At 38.4% G+C, this 17,748-nt stretch overlaps 1 protein-coding gene across 2 annotated transcripts in view; it reads right to left on the bottom strand.

Annotated features, from left to right (window-relative positions):
• Window positions 1–17,748, bottom strand: part of FGF13 (fibroblast growth factor 13) — a 492,935-nt gene that overhangs the window by 337,970 nt on the left and 137,217 nt on the right. The window lies entirely within an intron of this gene.

The following is a 17,748-nucleotide window of genomic DNA, read 5'->3' as shown; positions in this document are numbered from 1 at the left end:
TTTCTTGGGTGACAAGCCCATCATCTTCCACGAGCTTCCTCCTTATGAAGTCCTTGATGGATGAGAATCCACATACCCCTTTACTCACTTGTAGAGCTGCTTTGTATTGTGTCTAAGAACTAGCCATTATGGTGGTGCATCAGGTTAAGCCATCACTTGGGATACCTACATATTGGAGGACTGATTTGAATCCTAGTTAATCTACTTCAGTTTCTATTTAATGCATGTCAGAATGGCAGCAGATGATGGTTGAAGTGCACTTGGGTTTTTTACCCAAGTGAAAAATCCAGATGTTGTTCCTGGTTCTTGGTTTCAGAATGGTCCAGCCTAGGCTGGTCAGCCATTTCAGAGTAAATCAGTGCACAGAAGATCCCGGTCTCATTATCCTTCCCCCTCTGTCTGATTCTCTGTGTTACTCTGCATTTCAAGTGAATGAGAAAGAGAGAGAGAGAGAGAGAGAGAGAGAGAGAATGTGTGTGTGTGTAAATACCAGATAAGTGGGCTGGGCATGGTAAGCTAGTGGCTAAAGTCCTTTCCTTGCATGTGCCTGAATCCCATAAGGGCATTGGTTCGCATCCCAGCTGCTCTACTTCCGATAAGATCCCTGCTTGTAGCCTGGAAAAGCAGTAGAGGATGGCCCAAAGCTCTGGGACTCTGCACCTGCGTGGGAGACCCAGAAGAAGCTCCTGGCTTCTGTCTTAGGAAGAGCTCGGCTCTGGTCATTGTGGCCATTTGAGGAGTAAACCAGCAGACAGAAGATCTTCCAATATATCTCTCCCTCTCTCTGTAAATCTGACCTGTCAATAAAAATAACTAAATCTTTTTAAAAGTATCAGATATGCATATAATATATACCTACTTAGGTTGTACTGAAAGATTATTCGGGACTGAGAGTGAGTGAGTGAAGAAGACGTTCCAGAAGGAACACAGGAGTAACCTCAAACCCTTAGACAAAAGGGCAAGTGGCTTATACATAGTTGGCAGGTAACATCAAGGTCACTGAGTAGCCTAAGTTCTGATGCAGAACTCATATATGCACTGCAGCTCACCACTTGCTGCTCTGCTTGGGTCTGAATCACACAGAAACCATGACAACTGATAGATGGATGTTTCTTAACTCAGTCTTCTACCACCTTCCTTCTACAAGTTAATAACCTTTCAATCTCAGGAGACAGATTGCAAACATTTCAAAGGAACCCAGGAAGACTTCAATGGATCTTCTGCTTTTCTTTGAATTTTCTGCTACCAAAGAAGACTCAGGCTTATTCGTCAGCTCTCCTTTGCTGGCCTGGTGAAATAACTAGAAGACCAGAATCCCATATCTGATTATACTAAAAAAGAAATGTGGTTGATATTCACGAGCTAATTTAGTAAGATTTGTGTGGTTTCTTTTTCCTCGCAGCTCTGTGGGAAGCTCGCAGTTTGCATCTGAGTTACATCAAAGCAGAGCAAAATTGGAGTCCCTGTCAGTTATCACTTTATTAAACAACTCAATTTTATTTGGAAAGGTAAGTTAAATTGCACATTTTCCTTTTTATATCCAATTTGCAGAAGGGTACTATGTGAATAAATAGTGCTAATAATAAAAATTTAAATTATTATATTCATTCACAATTTTTGAGAAAGGTGAAAGCCAGAAAGTTCACATTAATTAATTATCTCAAGAGCTTACACATCATTCACATTTAGAATTAACAAATCTTTATTAATTACGTGCTTGGGTGTGAGGGAATTTTCAACAAAGGATTATATCATTGTCCTCACTGTAGAAATGAGGAAATAAGACACTCTGTTTTGCAGACTTATCCAAAGCAACAGGAAGTAAGAATATGGAAAATTTTAAATTCTGGATTCAAAGTTAATCATGGATTTTATCTTAAAGGGAGATAGCCTAAATCTTATTGAAGGAGAAAAAGCAATATAAATTCACATGGGATTTCATCTGCCTCTGTGTTGTCTATCCTCAATTGTCATATTTCTGACCCTTCACTTCCTAGCCCAATGACTACAGCAAAGAGCAAAGCTGCAGAAATCCCTTTGAATGGCTGAAATAAGCAACTGTTCTGGAAGCACTCAACTACCAATTAATGTGATCTTGCATTACATAGAATAAATTCTCACCAGAAGGGAAAATTAGCTTGGGACGAGCAGATTCTTCTCCATTATTACATGTCTTATTATGATTTTTAACATAAAATATCTGAAACAATCAGAATGGAAAGTAATGTCCAGCTACAGGGTCCACGAGCTGAAAAAAGCATTGGTTTTTTTTTCATGAGTGATAATGTGTCTGTCCTGCTCCAAAAAATGTCTGACATCAGCATTATAGATATTTATCTAATTAATTTGAAACATAGGGAAGAGGTGTTTTGCAATTACAACACACAATAAAATGAATTTGTTGAATACTGTATCAGGAACTATGCTAGATGTTGGAATTATAGTTATATAAAGCCAGTGTTCTGGAACCTATAGCAGGTGAGCGAGGTGTTCACCAAGTACCCACACTGAGGGAAACAAGTCTGCAGATTCAGAGAGACGAGCCAGCAAGAAATGACATATAAGATGAAACTTGAAAATAACGGGAGGCAGGCAGGTTCAATGGGATAAGGGTGGTGAGAATGTGATAAAGACACAGGAAACAGCATGTAAAAAGGCCCAGAGGCAAATGAGAGCGAGCTCTAGAAACTGTGGTGACAAGAGTTTTATGTAGGTATAGAGGAGAGAAAATGGTGAATGGTTTGGAAGCTGAAGAGGCCATTAAGGACCCTTTCTTAGAAGACTGCAGAACACAGAGGGAAGTCGTAAAGCAAATGGCCTGTTGATCCTCCACTCACAAGTGGTAAGTGTGGAGTCCAACTATAACGAATTTTCAAAAGACTCAGGGAAGATACATATTCTGAAAATTATGCATAGATGTCAGAATTTTTCAGATAAAAATAAGCTTACCGTTTTCCACATACTTTTGAATTATTCTATCTTGAAGACTGGGCCTATTTTCTTAAGTACTTGCTTAATTGGTTTTTTTTCCTACAACTGATCATTTTGATTAAAGAATATTATCTGGGACAGATTAGCATTTGGGGAAAAAATAAACGATTTTGTTGTAGTGTTGGGGGAATTTAAAGTATGAATTACTTTTGTTCAGAAGCACAGATAGACTGATGCAAACAAAGAAACAGAGCTCTCGTTCGCTGTTTCACTCTCTAAATGCCCACATTATTTGCTGCTGGGCCAGGGCTGGGGTCGAGCAACAAGAACTAAATAAAGGTCTTCCCTATGCATGGCTGGAACCAAATTAACTGAACTAACATCCATTGTCTCCCAAGGTCTGCAGTACAGGAAGTCAGGAGCTGATCCAAAATCAAATGCAAATAATCCAAAGTGGAATTAGACATTTTAAACTCCAGATCAAATACTCACTCAGGACTTGTTTTAAATCTTTTTGAAAACATTGCTCAGGACTAGTGCAATGGTTCAATTGGCTAATCTTTCCATCTGCAAGCACTGACAACCATATGGGATGTGGACTAGCCATTCCACTTCCAATCTAACTCCCTGCTAGTGGCCTGGAAAAGCAATGGGTGATGGCCCAAAGCCTTGGTATCCTGCACCCAGAAGAGGCTCCTGGCTCCTGGCTTTGGATTGGCTCAGCTCCAGACATTACAGCGAATTGTAGAGTGAACCAGCAGATAAAAGATCTTTTTAACTCTCTGTTTTTCCTTCTCCCTGTAAATTTGCCATTCCAATAAAAATAAATAAAACATTGCTAACATATTTGCCAACTAACAATAAAAGTACTATGGAGTTTTTTTGCTTGTTTGTTTGTTTGTTTTATATAACAACTCCAAAGGACAACTTTTTCTGCTAGCTCTTTAGAACTGAACAATATAGTGCCATTTGCAGTGTCTGATGGGTGGAAATAGCCTATAGCAGTGAATATATCCAATAATTATACTGGTGATAGTCTTTTTGGCATTGCATACACGACCAATCTTTATTTTACCACACTAGAAAGATAATTTGAGAGAGATCTTATACATACATAATAAAACCATGATTTTAAAGTAAAAGGAGAGGCCAATACATCTAAGATCAAACCAAGATCAAAAATTTATTTATTTATTTGAAATACAGAGAGACAGAAGGGGAGTGGGAAGGAGGAAAACAGAGATTTTATATCTGTTGGTTCATTCCCCAAATACCTGCAATAACCATGGTTGGGCCAGGCTGAAGAGAACAATCAGGAGTTCCCATAAGTGTAGTAGGGGCACAGGTAGCTGAGCCATCATTACTGCCTCCCAAGAAAAAACCAGAATCACTAACACTCATTAGCAGGACTCGAACCGGCACTCACATGGGGATGCTGGCACCATATATGCCAAATACAATATATTCAAATGTATGGCCAATTAAAATTAATTAACTAATTAAGAAAAAGGAAATAAGAGGAGAAAAGGAGTTCTTTGAGAGCCTCTATTGGAAAATGTACCATCCAATGCTGAACTATATTTCATTATTTGGAGTGTAGGAAAGCAGAGTTTTACTTCAAAAACATGATTCTCCATGGATTCATTCCATTCAAACTGGGTATTTCCATAGGATACAGAAAGTAGAGCTTCTTCACTCATTCCCAATAGAAAAGCTCTATGAAACTCAAGCATACTCCTCTGCAGACAAACAAAGCAATGGTTCATTGTACAGTGATTCCAGATGATAAAGCTCGGGTATTAAAGATATTAAATATCATTGGATTGCCAAGGGACTAGTAAGTAAACGTTAAAAGGGATTTCTATGCCTAACAAATACTAAAAGATCACAGAGCAAGTCACTAGTGACACATGGAATAATAGTACACCCGATCTATGAAATAGGAGGTGATTTGAGAATTATATTGATTTTGTCCTTTACCATCACTGCACAAACACGTTGTAATTAAAAATGTGTTTCAAGAGCTGTGTCTGGGCATTGAGCAAGTGTGGCTGGGTTGTAGCAACCAACAGTAAGAAGCAGAATGGTTGTGGGCCAGTTAGGAAAGGCCACTGTTCCTACCAGGTCAGCAGGTGGACTATGTCAGGCTGAGCCTAGGATCCATTGGTGTGTGTGAGAGCTGCACCTGGGAAGAGACCTGATAAAGGAGCTTGGGGAACTCCTCTGTTGGGACAGTCCTTGCAGGTGAATGCAAAAACCAAGGGTGGGAGCAGCCCAGACATGCCAGATTGCAGTGCCCACTGACATACATGTGGGTCAGACCTGGGGGCAGGCTGAGTTGGGCCAGCTTATAACAGCCACTGGCAGATCTGAGAACCAGGACAGAGTGCAGGACAGGTTGGGTCAGGCTGCAACACCAGCCAGTTCACAGTAAGGCCTGGACTGGAGGCTGGCTTATCTGGGTAAGGCTGCAGTGCCCACCAGCATGAGCTGAAATTGGGGGTAGGTTGGTCTGGGCAGGCTACATCACCTGCAGGCAGATGCTGAGGTGAGGCAGGCCATGCCAGACAGGGACGTAGCACCCTTCAGTACACATGGACTCAGGGGAGGGCAGTGAGCCTAGTAAGGGGACTTTGTGGGGCTCACCTGCTGGGCCATTGGTGAACATGAGACCTGAGATGGGAGCAGACCAGGCCAGGCAGGAACACAACACATGTTGGCCTGTATATGAACTGGATCAGAGAAGAACCAGGCTGAGCTAGTCAATTGTACCCACTGGTGCATGTGTAAGCCAGAACAGGTACAGGTTGGTTGGACTTTGCCACAACACCAGCTGGCATGTGCTGGGACCTGGGGGCAAAACCTGTCAAGCTAGACTGCAGGAACAATTGGAGAGTGTAAGATCTGAGACTGGGAGTAGGTCCAGCAGGGAATCTGTGGGCAACTCTGATGGGTTACAACTCCTACTGGTGAGCATGAGAACCAAGGCTAGGGGAGAGCCTGGTTAGGCAAGAGGTAGCACCTGCTAGCATGAGTGTGGGTTGGATAGTGGGGTTACTTGGGTTGAACTAGGCTTCCACACTCATTGACATGTGTGAGAGCTAAATGGGATATGGGACAAACTGGATCAGTCTGTTGCACAAACTGCCAAGCACAGGAACCAGGGCTGGGGTGGCCTATTGGAGGTTATTGAGGGTCGCTCCAACTAGGTTCAGCTCCCACTGGTGTATGTGAGGACTCAATGTGTGTTGGGCATGATGGGGTTGGGCCACAGAATTCATTGTTTTACCTGAGAGATGGGGCTGGATACAGAACTGACCCAGCAGTTGCAACTACTACTGTGTGTGTAGGCTGTGTTGGGGGCAGATACACAAGAGACAGGTCTGGGATTATTTCAGACAAGGTTTCCTTAGGGATTCCTTCAAATAAACTGATGGATTCAGAACTCCAACCGTGGGGAGAATCACAGCATCTGTGGTCTGACTGTGGAGTGCGTGTATAAGAGTTGGAACTCTTCAATGGCTGGGACAGAGTACTGGACACCATACCAGTAAGCAAATGGAAGATATGGCAGTCCGTTGGAGTCTACAGAGGACACCCGATACCATAAGAGAGGAAGGAGGGCAGGAGGGCAGAACAAATGTTGGCAACAAATATCTAGACCAACAGAGCATCTAAGTTGAGCTATGTCAGCCAATGGAAGGATTTGTTCACCCTTGGATCGGCGAGATAAACAGCATTTGAGAACTATCGAATTATTGAAACCACTTGAGCAGAACCCTCTGAGCTTGCTCTACATCGGGGACTCTGGGATAACATAGGGTGGAGAGTGGCTGTTCCCCATCCCCAGATACTGAGGCAGTTGAGAGGCGTGGTGTAGCTTCTCCCCTTATCATCTGCTTCCCTTCAGACACAGGTAAAAGAAAAAAAGAAATTGTGGAAACAATGGTCTAACCCACTTTCCCCTAACCCTCTGCCCTTCCGATCCTAATTAACTATGTAGACATCATCAAAAATAAATTATAAAAAAAATGTGCTTAAGATGAATAGGTTATGTAACCTCAATGTTTATAATGAAATTTAGAAATCAATGTCCCAGATGCTTTCATAAGCATGAAATTCTACTACTTCTCAAAGCCATCCTCAGCTTCCAAGATGGAAGACCATGTTTCTGGGCATGTCCACAAACTATGTTCTGCCCCATTCTTTCCTTAAGTTCTGTAGACTTTAATAAAGCATCACTTCATGGTGTCTACTTCTTTTATATCTAAAGTGGCAATTTTTTAAAGATTTATTGATTTTTATTGGAAAGGAAAGATATACAGAGAGGAGAGAAAGATCTTCCATTCTCTGCTTCACTCCCCAAGTGGCCGCAATGGCTGAAGCTGAGCTGCTCTGAAACTTCTTCCAGGTCTCCCACATGGGTGCAGGGTCCCAAAGGTTTGGGATGTCCTGTACTGTTTTCCCAGGCCACAGGCAGGGAGTTGGATGGGAAGTGAAGCGTGCAGGACATGAACCAACATCCATATGGGATCCCTGTGAGTTCAAGGCAAGGATTTCAGCCACTAGGCTACCACGCCAGACCTACAGTGGCAATTATTAAGATGTCCACCATTATTTTCAAACATTTCCCTAGACCTACAATCCTTTTCTTTTTTTCCATGAAATTACCTAGACGTCAAGTATCTAAAGCTTAGAAAATATGAATATTTCAAAAAGGTTCGTGTAAGTGAAATTAAAGGATGTTTATGCTGCTGCAAAAAATTTTTGAAACATACCCAGTTTCCATAATACATATTTTTCATGAAATTTTGATGAATTCTTGTTTGCACATATTCCATGTTTGTACAAAAAAATGTTTAGAAATCATTTTCCCCATTCTTTCTGAAGTCCCCCAGTAGAAAAGCACAGAGTTGCTTTGGCTGAAGAATTCACATTTTGTTACTCTCATCCCCTTTGCAACTAAAACGCTGTAGCCAATGTCATGTGCTCATCTTGAAAAAGACGCTTTTCAGTGAAACATATTTAGGTGAGGGTTACGCCCTGAACCAAAGGTAGGCTCAAAGAAGGCTACAGGAAATGATAGCTCCAATATAGCCAGCTCTTCTACCAGGTTCAGACAGGTTGGCCTGTCCATATTTTATAACCTCCTTGTCCCAAAATACCCTGAAGCCTAGCTTTCCTCTACTACTTATCTACAACAAAAAGTCTGATATTAAAAGGAAATGATCAAATTTGCATCAAGAAAGCTAAATTCTATCTCTGGATACAACACCTACTTACTATAGGAAAGATTTTCTAATCTCTTACATTCACTTTTCCCTCTCTATAATGGAAGAAAAGAATTCATTTCTCACCAAATTGCTGTAAATATTAAATGAGGTATCCTTTTTAAATGAATCTGCTTGGTTGAAGTGAAAAACAATATAAAAATAGAAGGCTGTTTATTAGTTCCCTACTGCTGCTATAGAAAGTTACCACAAAATAGGTATCAGGAAACAACACACATTTATTATCTCATAGTTACGGAGCTTGAAATCCAAAACAGATCTCACTGAACTAAATGCAAGGTGCCATGGGAGCTGCATATTTCCTGAAAACTCAAAGGGAGAATTTCTTTCCTTTCTCAGCTACTATTAGCTGTTTGAATTCCATGGCTCATGCTCCCCAAAATTACTCTAACTTATGCATATGTGGCCATATCCTATTTTCTGACTTTTATCTCACTCATATAGACCACTGAAATTATGTTTGGCCCACCCAAGAAACCCAGAATAATCTATTCCTCTCAAAACATGTATAAAACATGGAAATTCCACTTTAATATACCGTGGAACATGGTCACATGTTGCAGGGATTAGGACAGGGATACTGAGTAAGCATTAATCAGTCTAGCATCTTTCAATATTAGACACTGTGCTGTTTAAGCACAATTTGAGCCTAATGTCCTACATTTTACTCCTCTCCACCTGCTCTTCCTATTGCTGGAACCTCATCATTTGGAATTCAGTTGGGACATCAAAACCCTTTCCTGTTTCCCTGATTTAAATTAGATAATCAATATACTTGTTCTTTATAAGAGCACTACTGTTTTACTCAATATATTTTGCCACCATTTTCATCACTTCATTAATTAGGTTGTTTTTCTGTATCTACAAGGACAAGGCATCATGTCTATATTATTCTCCATTACACTGCCAAGGAGCAAAGATTGTAATAGAATTTGTTACTTTCAGAAGGCTAAAAGAACCTTTGAGAGCAAAGGTTCTAAAAGAATTTGGTACTGACAACTACTAGAATGTTATCTTCTGCACAAGATCATTGGGTCTTTTACTTCATTTAATACTTAAAAAAAAGAATTTGAATGTGTGGAAGCTAAGTTTCATTTTATAAGCAAGCATTTGGTTTAATAGTTAAGATGCCAATTAAGGAGCCAGAACATTGGTAGAGCATGTTAATTCTTCTCCCTACAATGGTGACAAACCCTATTCACACTGGATTGATTCCCAGCTGCTTCCTGCTTATGGATTGGGAAAGAAATGGAGGATGGCTTAAGATCTTGGACCACTGCATTAACGTGGGAGATATGTAGAAAGCCTCTGCCCCTTGGTTTTAGAGTGGCTCAGCTCTGGGTATTGCAAACATTTGTGGAGTGAATTTGCAAATGGAAGATTAGTCTTTGTATCTGCCTTACTCTCTGTAACTCTGACTTTTAAGTGAAATAAATTTCTTTTTTTAATAAAAACATGTCACTTGGCATGTCTACACCCAATAAGGAATATCTAAGATCAGGTTTCAGCAGTTTCATCTCAACTTCCCATTCTAAATTCTTACTAATGGGAAGCAGAAGTGATGAATGAATCAAGCCACTATATGGAAGACAAACTGAGTACTTGAGACCTGCCTTTGGCCTGTGTGTGTGTTTGTGAGCGTGTGTGCGTGTGTGTGAGAGAGAGAGAGAATCTGCCTTTCAAATAAAATCAAGGCAAAATTAATTTTCATAGAATAAAAAGCTACTATTCCATGACAATAAATTTATTGATTATTTGTTGATTATTATGCTTGGAAAAGAGACTTTGAAACAAGGCACCTCTTATCTATTATCTCATTAATAAAATACCTAATATTTACTGAGTGCTTATCTTGTGCTAGGCCATTACAAACTATTGTAAAGACACAACTTTTGCAGCAAGTCTAGAACAAGGTGATGCATTTCTTTTATTTTTTCTCCTTCTTCTTCTTATCATTTTATGATACAGTTCCATAGGCCCTGGGATTTCCATTACCCCTGCCCCAATCCCCACCCTCATACTGAGTTCCCCTATATTATTACTATAGTACACGTCTTCATAAACTGTCATATGTCCATCATTATGGGCATGGACAATGGCAGACAGTCCAGCATTTTATTGTCAAGATATACTAAACAGTTTCATTGGGAATCCATCTTTACTCTGAAAGTACAGAAGCATACTACATTGTATCCTCACATCTGGATATAACAGTCTCCATTACACAGTTACCATACATCCCCTTAAAGGAAAAGCCACAAATCATAATCAACAACAGGAAGGAAAAAAAAGAAATTAACACCATGAAGTTAAATAACATGCTACTAAATGATTAATGTGTCCCTGAAGAAATGAAAACAAAGTCAAGAACCTTCTTGAAAAACATGATGCTACCATATGACCTATGAGTCAGTGAAGAATTTAATGAGAAAGAGTTTTGGAGAGATGAAACTTAAAAAAAAATCAAAATCCATGAGATACAGTTTCAGCTGATTTTTCTTAGTAAGATATGTGTCCTATAGGCAACAAATACATGTTTTATTTAATCCAATCTACTAACTTATAATATTTGATCAATGAGCATAAGTCGTCTACATTCAGGGTTAAAAGAAATAGGTGGTAATGTGGCCCTGTCATTTTAACAATGGGTTGTTCATTGATTTAGTCTTCTATCATTTTACTGGGATGTTCGTCCCATTTGCCTTTGGTTTGGAGGGTACTGTTCCTCTTCTCTGTCAAGAGAACATCTTTAAGTATCATTTGTAGGGCAGGTTTGGAAGAGGCATATTTTTTCACTTTTCTTTACTGTGGAAGATTTTACTTCATTTTCAAAGACAAAGGAAAGTTTTGCTGGGTACGTTATCCTGGGCTGAAAATATTTTTGCTTTTACAATCTGGAATATGTTGCTCCATTCTCTTCTGGCCTGTATAGTTTCCTGTGAGAGTTCTCCCATGAGTTTAACTGACATGCTTTATATGTCAATTCATTTTTTTCTCACGTGCACAATTAAAGATTTTTTGTCCTTATTTTCGATTTACGAGAGCTTGATTATCATGTGTCATGGTGATGATCGATTTTGGTCAAGACTTTTGGGAGTTCTGTGCCACACCTGGATGTTGTTTCCCAATTCTTTCTCTATATTCAGAAAAAAATTCCCTTATTATTTCATTAAATACATTTGTAAACCCAGCTTCTCTTTCTGCACCTTCTGGAAGTCCCATTACTTTTATATCTGGCCTTTTAATAGTGTTTTTCAATTATTGAATACTTTTTTTAGCTTGACTCAGCTCTTCTTCCAGTATTTTTTGTTTGTTTGTTTCCCCTGGTTACAGGAAATATGTTCCAGTTCTGAAATTCTTTCTTCTACCTCTTTGATTCTATTTTAGAGACTCTCCACTGTACTTTTAATTTGCTCCACTGTATTCTTCATTTCTGATATATCAGGTTTCATTTGATTCAGTTCCAGCGTGACATATTCCTTGAATTCCTTGAATACCTGTTTCATGACCTTCTCGTTTGTAATAAGAAGCTTTATAACAAGTGTTTTGAATTCTGTATCTCCCGTTTTCTCAATGTATTCCTCAGTTAATTCTGAGGTTGGCAAAGGGTTTGTTCCTTTTCAGGGGAATCTTCAGTAATATTCATTGTGCCTTTGTCTCTTATTTTGCTCTTGGTCATTGCACTTCTGGTTATCAGATTCTTCTCCTTGGAGGAGATTTTTAAGCTGTGCCACCCACAGGTCTACAGTTCAATTTTACTTATTGCAGTTGGCACATTGCTCTTTGTTTGTAGTCACTTGTGCCACTCCCTGCAGCAAGTTCTAGGTCTGAGTTCTCGGTTACATTTCCACAAAGAACTCCATAGTCCCATCTCCTGGCTCACCAGTCTCCACCTCCTGTGATATTGTTTTGAGGCTGCACCATTGTATGTACAACCTTTCTCCCGCTTGAAATTCGAGCAGGTCTCAGAATTAGGAAGACACCAGGTATTCTATACAGGTAGGCTGGTGGTACTGATCTTACTGGAAACTGTTGGCAATCAGGTCTGAGAGCCATGTGGACCTATTTTGATCTGTACAATTCCAAAGTCAGTATTATTTTCCCTGTGAGACCAGTGCAATGCACTAAGCTCAGTGAGTTCACTCCAAATTCACTGCATGCACAGCTCACTGTTGTCCCTGCAGTCTTAAAACCTTTGCCACACTGTACAAAATGGTACCTGATGTGCCACTACTAGAGCTCTTGATTTGCTGGCAGTCAGATCTGATGTCTACTAGGACCTATCTTCGGTGGAACCTGTAGGATGCCACATTGTAGCAGTTCATTCCCAGCTCAGTGCATGCACAGTACTGTCCCATAGTCGTTGCCTCCTTATACAAAATGGCGTCCAATTTGGCTGTAGGTGTAGACTGGGCTGTGAAGTGCACTCTTCCTCCACTGCCCATCTGGGACCTTCTGCTTTATATGTTCTCTTGCTCAAATTAAACAGACCAGCAGAATGAGCAGTTCTTTGTTTGCATCCACTTCCTGAGCTTCTGGTGAACATCCCCTTCCCACCTTGCTGCTGTTGGAGTTCTGGCTGCAGTGCAATTCAAATAGCCACTTGCTGAATGCTGCTGGGGTATCAGTGATACACAACACCGTTGTGTTAGCTGCTTTCCTGTGTCTGTTAGTCCCCATGTACCCCTCTGCTGTTCTGCCCTCTCCAATTTCCTGGAATGTGCCCTCTCTTATTCACTCTAGCTAATATTTCTCTGTCTGTGTCAACATTTCCTTACCCTATTCCGCCATCTTGATTCTAAAAGGTGATACATTTTGAAAGAGAATACACTTTATGTTTTCCAAAAAGAATGAGCACTAGGCTTCTTTTCAGTAACAACATGTTATAAGCAAAAGAGAATGAAAAACAAGATTTTTTACTACTATTTTCTTCCTCTATCATCTACAAAAATGTAATGAGCAGAAGAATGGAAAAAGCAAAAGTAAGGTAGTAAAGAAGATAATAATGAAAGAAGGAAAAGACTAAGTAAGAAGACTGGAAAAGAACATCTTAGTTATTCCAAGTGGTTTCTGCTTACTGGGCTACAGGCTGTGAGGCAAGAATGAGGTACTGTACAATCTGTATCACTAGAGTGGCAACTCTCATACAGCAGACAGTTCATATACCTTTTATAAATTACATTTTTCAATGACTTTCCAGGCAAAGACAGTACCTAAATATTAAGTTTCTTTGACAGTAGCTATAATTTCAGTATCTATCTAGAATGTGAAGGAGACATTATAGTACTCTAGTGTCAAACCATTTTTAAACCTCAGTGGCAGCATGATGGACTTGTGAAAATTCATGAAAGACACCCACTGTAAGACTGGAGGGGAGACTACAAGGGAGGGGAAGGAACTAGGGTAGAGGGAAGGGACACTGCAATGCCTACTAAACTATCTCATAAATAATAAAAAATTAAAAATAAAGCAAGCAGAGCTACACAAAAGCAAGCAGAGCAACTCAGTACTGCAGTAAGTAAATATGCCAGGAAGTTGAGACAGTATCTAGTTACACATTTCAGTTAACAGATTCACAAAAGAAGGAATCTAATTGCATTGAAATATTATTGGATAGCAGCTTATACATGGAAAACAAGAGAAGTACAACATCTTCAACTACAATGGACATTATATTGGCAATATTAAGACATTTAAGATCGAAACTCTTTGGAGGAATATGGCATGATGATGCCTTACCTAAGAAAATGGAAGCACAGAGCCAAATTAGTGGCATATGGGGTCAAGCCTTTACTTGCAACACCCATAACCCATACAGATGCCAGTTCAAGAGCTGGCAATTTACTTCTTATCCAACTATCTGCAAGTGTGTGAGGGAAAGCAGTGGTAGATGACTCAAGTGATTGAGCACCTGCACCAACGTGGGATATTCAGAAGATACTATGGGCTCCTGGCTTCAGCCTGGCACATACGACTCTTGCGACCAACTGGGGAGTGAACCAGCAGATGAACCCTTCTCTCCTTCCACCTCTTTCTCTTTTCCTGGAACTCTTGAAATAAATAAATATCTTTTAAGAAGAAAGCAGAAGCATAGACAACTCTCAATTAGTATATATAACATGCAGGTTAACAAAACAAAGGTTTTCTTCTCCTAGTATCCTATTATGCAGAATGGACTCATTCAATCAATTTTCTATTATAGCACATTTGAATGAATGAAATAGCTTTCTTGAAAGGAATGACTAGGATTATAACATGTCCACAGAAACACTGATGCTTATACAACCATTCTTAGCTTATTTTGCAATTGCTGGAACACCACAGAGTTCACTACAAGCTAAAAGGACTACAACAGCACTAGATTATGTGCTATACACACTACTATGTGTGTATATACACACTACTATATTATGTGATATACACACTACTATATTGTGTGTGACGGAATATGGTTAGCTATATTGGAAATAGAATTTCTGCGAGCCTCTTCCGTAGAGACAGATACCCCAAATTATGTTCTGGGATAATTACTTGTCTGAGTTAGGGCTTATATTTATCTACTGAACTGTCATTTACTAAGCCCTTAGTATATTTTCAGCACTTTCTTGGTCACATTTCAACTTTTTTCTTTCACATAGATCCATTTGAACTCAGTTGCTTGGAAGAACCATATGCTGTAATTAATTGTAATCATACTTTTCAACTTTGTTCCAGTAACACTAATAAATATTTTCACAATAATTATATCCACTTGTTGTGATTGAATATCCAGGATATATGAGACCAAGAATTTCAACAATCCAATTAAAAATGGATGAAGGATATGAACCTGTAATTTTTAAAGGATGAAATACAAAAGGCCAACACTCACACACATACACATACACACAAATGCTCAGAATCATTAATCATTCTGGAAATACTAATAAAAACCACAATATTTCACCTCAACCCAGTTAGAATGGGTATCATCTAAATATTAAAAAATAATAAATGCTAGTGACAATGTAGGGGAAAAGGTACCTTAATCCATTGTTGGTGAGAATGTAAACTTGTACAATAATTATGTAGGACAAGTTGGGAATCCATCAGAAATCTACCATAGATCTATCATATGACCCTCCCATTCCACTCCTGTGAATTTATGTAAGCAAAACAAAATCACCACATGAGATTGTAATTTGTACATTCTGCCCATTGGCACTCAATTTATAATAGTTAAGATATGGAAAACAACAGAGATGTCCATCAATAGTTGACTGGATAAAGAAAATGTGAGATAGATAGGTAGATAGATAGATAGATAGATAGATAGATACACATATATATGACATACCTATTACATGATGTAACACTGGTCTGTCATAAAAAGAATGAAATCCTGTCCTTTGCAGTAAATGGATACAACTGGAAATCACCATGTTTAATGAAATAAGTCAGTCAGAAAGAAACAAATATAAGTTTTCCCTGCTGCGTGTCAATCAATATAAAAGGTACATAAAAATAACCTGTACAAGATTAGCATTTTGAGATTTGATTATTGTTTACAACTTTTGTCTATACTCTTGAAGAACAATAGGTTTTCTTTTCCACTTTATATTAGTTTAATTCTTTACCAAATTGAGTACTAAGCCTGTGATTTGTGAATGGATTAAAAATATGCCATTGTAACAACTGACAAAACACAAAAAGGAAGGAGGAGGGTGGCAAGGAAATACAGGTAGAAAGGAGGGTAGCGTGATAAATATTACTGTGCTCCTAAACTTTATATAAAATAAATTAATATATAATATATTAACTTATTTATATAAAGAAATTATTTTTAAGAACACAAGCAAAGCTCTTTGGCTATAGACTAGTATAATAAATAGATCTTGGATTTCTAAAATTAAAAAGAAAAATATGCATACAGTTGGACTGTTTTTCACCAAAATAAACTTACATTTTATTTTTAAAAATCCACCAACAGAATTTTCCAATTTCAGTTATTAAACTGCAAAAGTGTATACTCTCTGGAAATAAAATAATTCCTGTTATACTCTCAAAACACTGAAAAGTTATTTATGGTGCCTGGTAGCCTGCCAGGTAGAGGAAATAGTTGTATACTCTGTCACGTGAGTAAAACTGTTGACCTGTCAGAATTTACCATCATAGCATTTGACTATACAAGGCATTCAGCCATTAAGAAGAAGAAAGAGTGTGTCTAAATTACCAAAGAATTTAAATGACATTTACACTGAGCAATAAAAGAGGCATTGTTACCTGTGCCTATTTCCATTCCAAAAGCCTGAGCTATGTTCTGTCTATAGAAAATTGTTGTTATTTTTAGCACAAGATGGGTGTTCCCTGTGGCCCACACTAATGTGCTATTCAACTCCGCAGAATGCAGTTTTAGGGTATGTGGAGACAGATCCATTAGAAATGAATCATTTGCACCAGGAATCACACTGATCATGGCACACTTTATTGGTATAGGAACCTTGGTAGTGCCAAACAATAGTTTAAAAAAAAAGTAGGAAGAGATACAATTAACCCATTGGTAGTTCATGTGCTCCAGGCTACAGGGACACATTCACATATTACATGATGATGATACATTCACATTGGTGTAAATTAAAACTGACAAACATGATGCAATTAACATATTGTGTATTGCTTACGAATTGACACCTGTTTATGTAAAAAACTAGTTTTGAATAAAGTACAGATTCTGACTCTGTTTTGTTTCTAAATGTAAATATTATTTTAAAAGATAGATGAACCACTGTGACTTATTCAATTTTGTACCATGTTCCCATCAGCCGAATTATGTATAATTTTTTTGGACATGGTTCTTTAAATATTTATTGAGCTGACCTAATGTGAGAGTGAAGCCACTTATCATTGAGAGATATCACTGAATAATGTTAAATCTGTATTTCGGAGTATTGAATTATTAAATATATTAAGAAGTCTGATTAGTGTATTATTTTTTTAAAAAATCCATACTCAGCATTTAGAAGGAGACCTATGGAGTAAGGAATTTTCTTTCTTTCTGTATTCACAATGTTGTGCACACTACCAGTTACATTATAGGTGCTAAATAAGTTTGTGTTTAATGCATTTAAATTAATTATTCTCCTCAGCTGTAAATTATCTTTTGAAAATGACATTCTCCATTTTCCTGTCCTATCTCTATTTGTCATGGTACAGCAACTGGCATAAAAATTCTGGTTTTTTTTTCCTTGTTTGTTTTGGTTTTATACAACTGTAAATTATTCCACTCTAAGGAGGAACAATAAGTTATCAAATTGGTGGTGACACATTTACTGGGTTACATTTTCAACTGGGGAAAGCTAATGAATGCTAAAAAACCACAGGCACAAAAAGTAGGTTATTGGTTTTGTTGCAAGTTAGAGTTTCTGTATATAAATCAGTGACTTTATTCCTGAGTAACTACTCTAATTCACTTAAAGCCGATATTCAAACATATACAAACGTTCATAATAACCAGAAAGTAGAAACAGTCCAAATGTCTATCAAAAGA

The sequence above is a fragment of the Ochotona curzoniae genome, unplaced genomic scaffold (assembly GCF_017591425.1).
Source record: "Ochotona curzoniae isolate NIBS_2020 unplaced genomic scaffold, NIBS_Ocur_1.0 scaffold_1852, whole genome shotgun sequence".
Taxonomy (NCBI): Eukaryota; Metazoa; Chordata; class Mammalia; order Lagomorpha; family Ochotonidae; genus Ochotona; species Ochotona curzoniae.
Note: the sequence above shows the minus strand (reverse complement) of the source record. Positions and strands in the feature narration are given on the sequence as shown.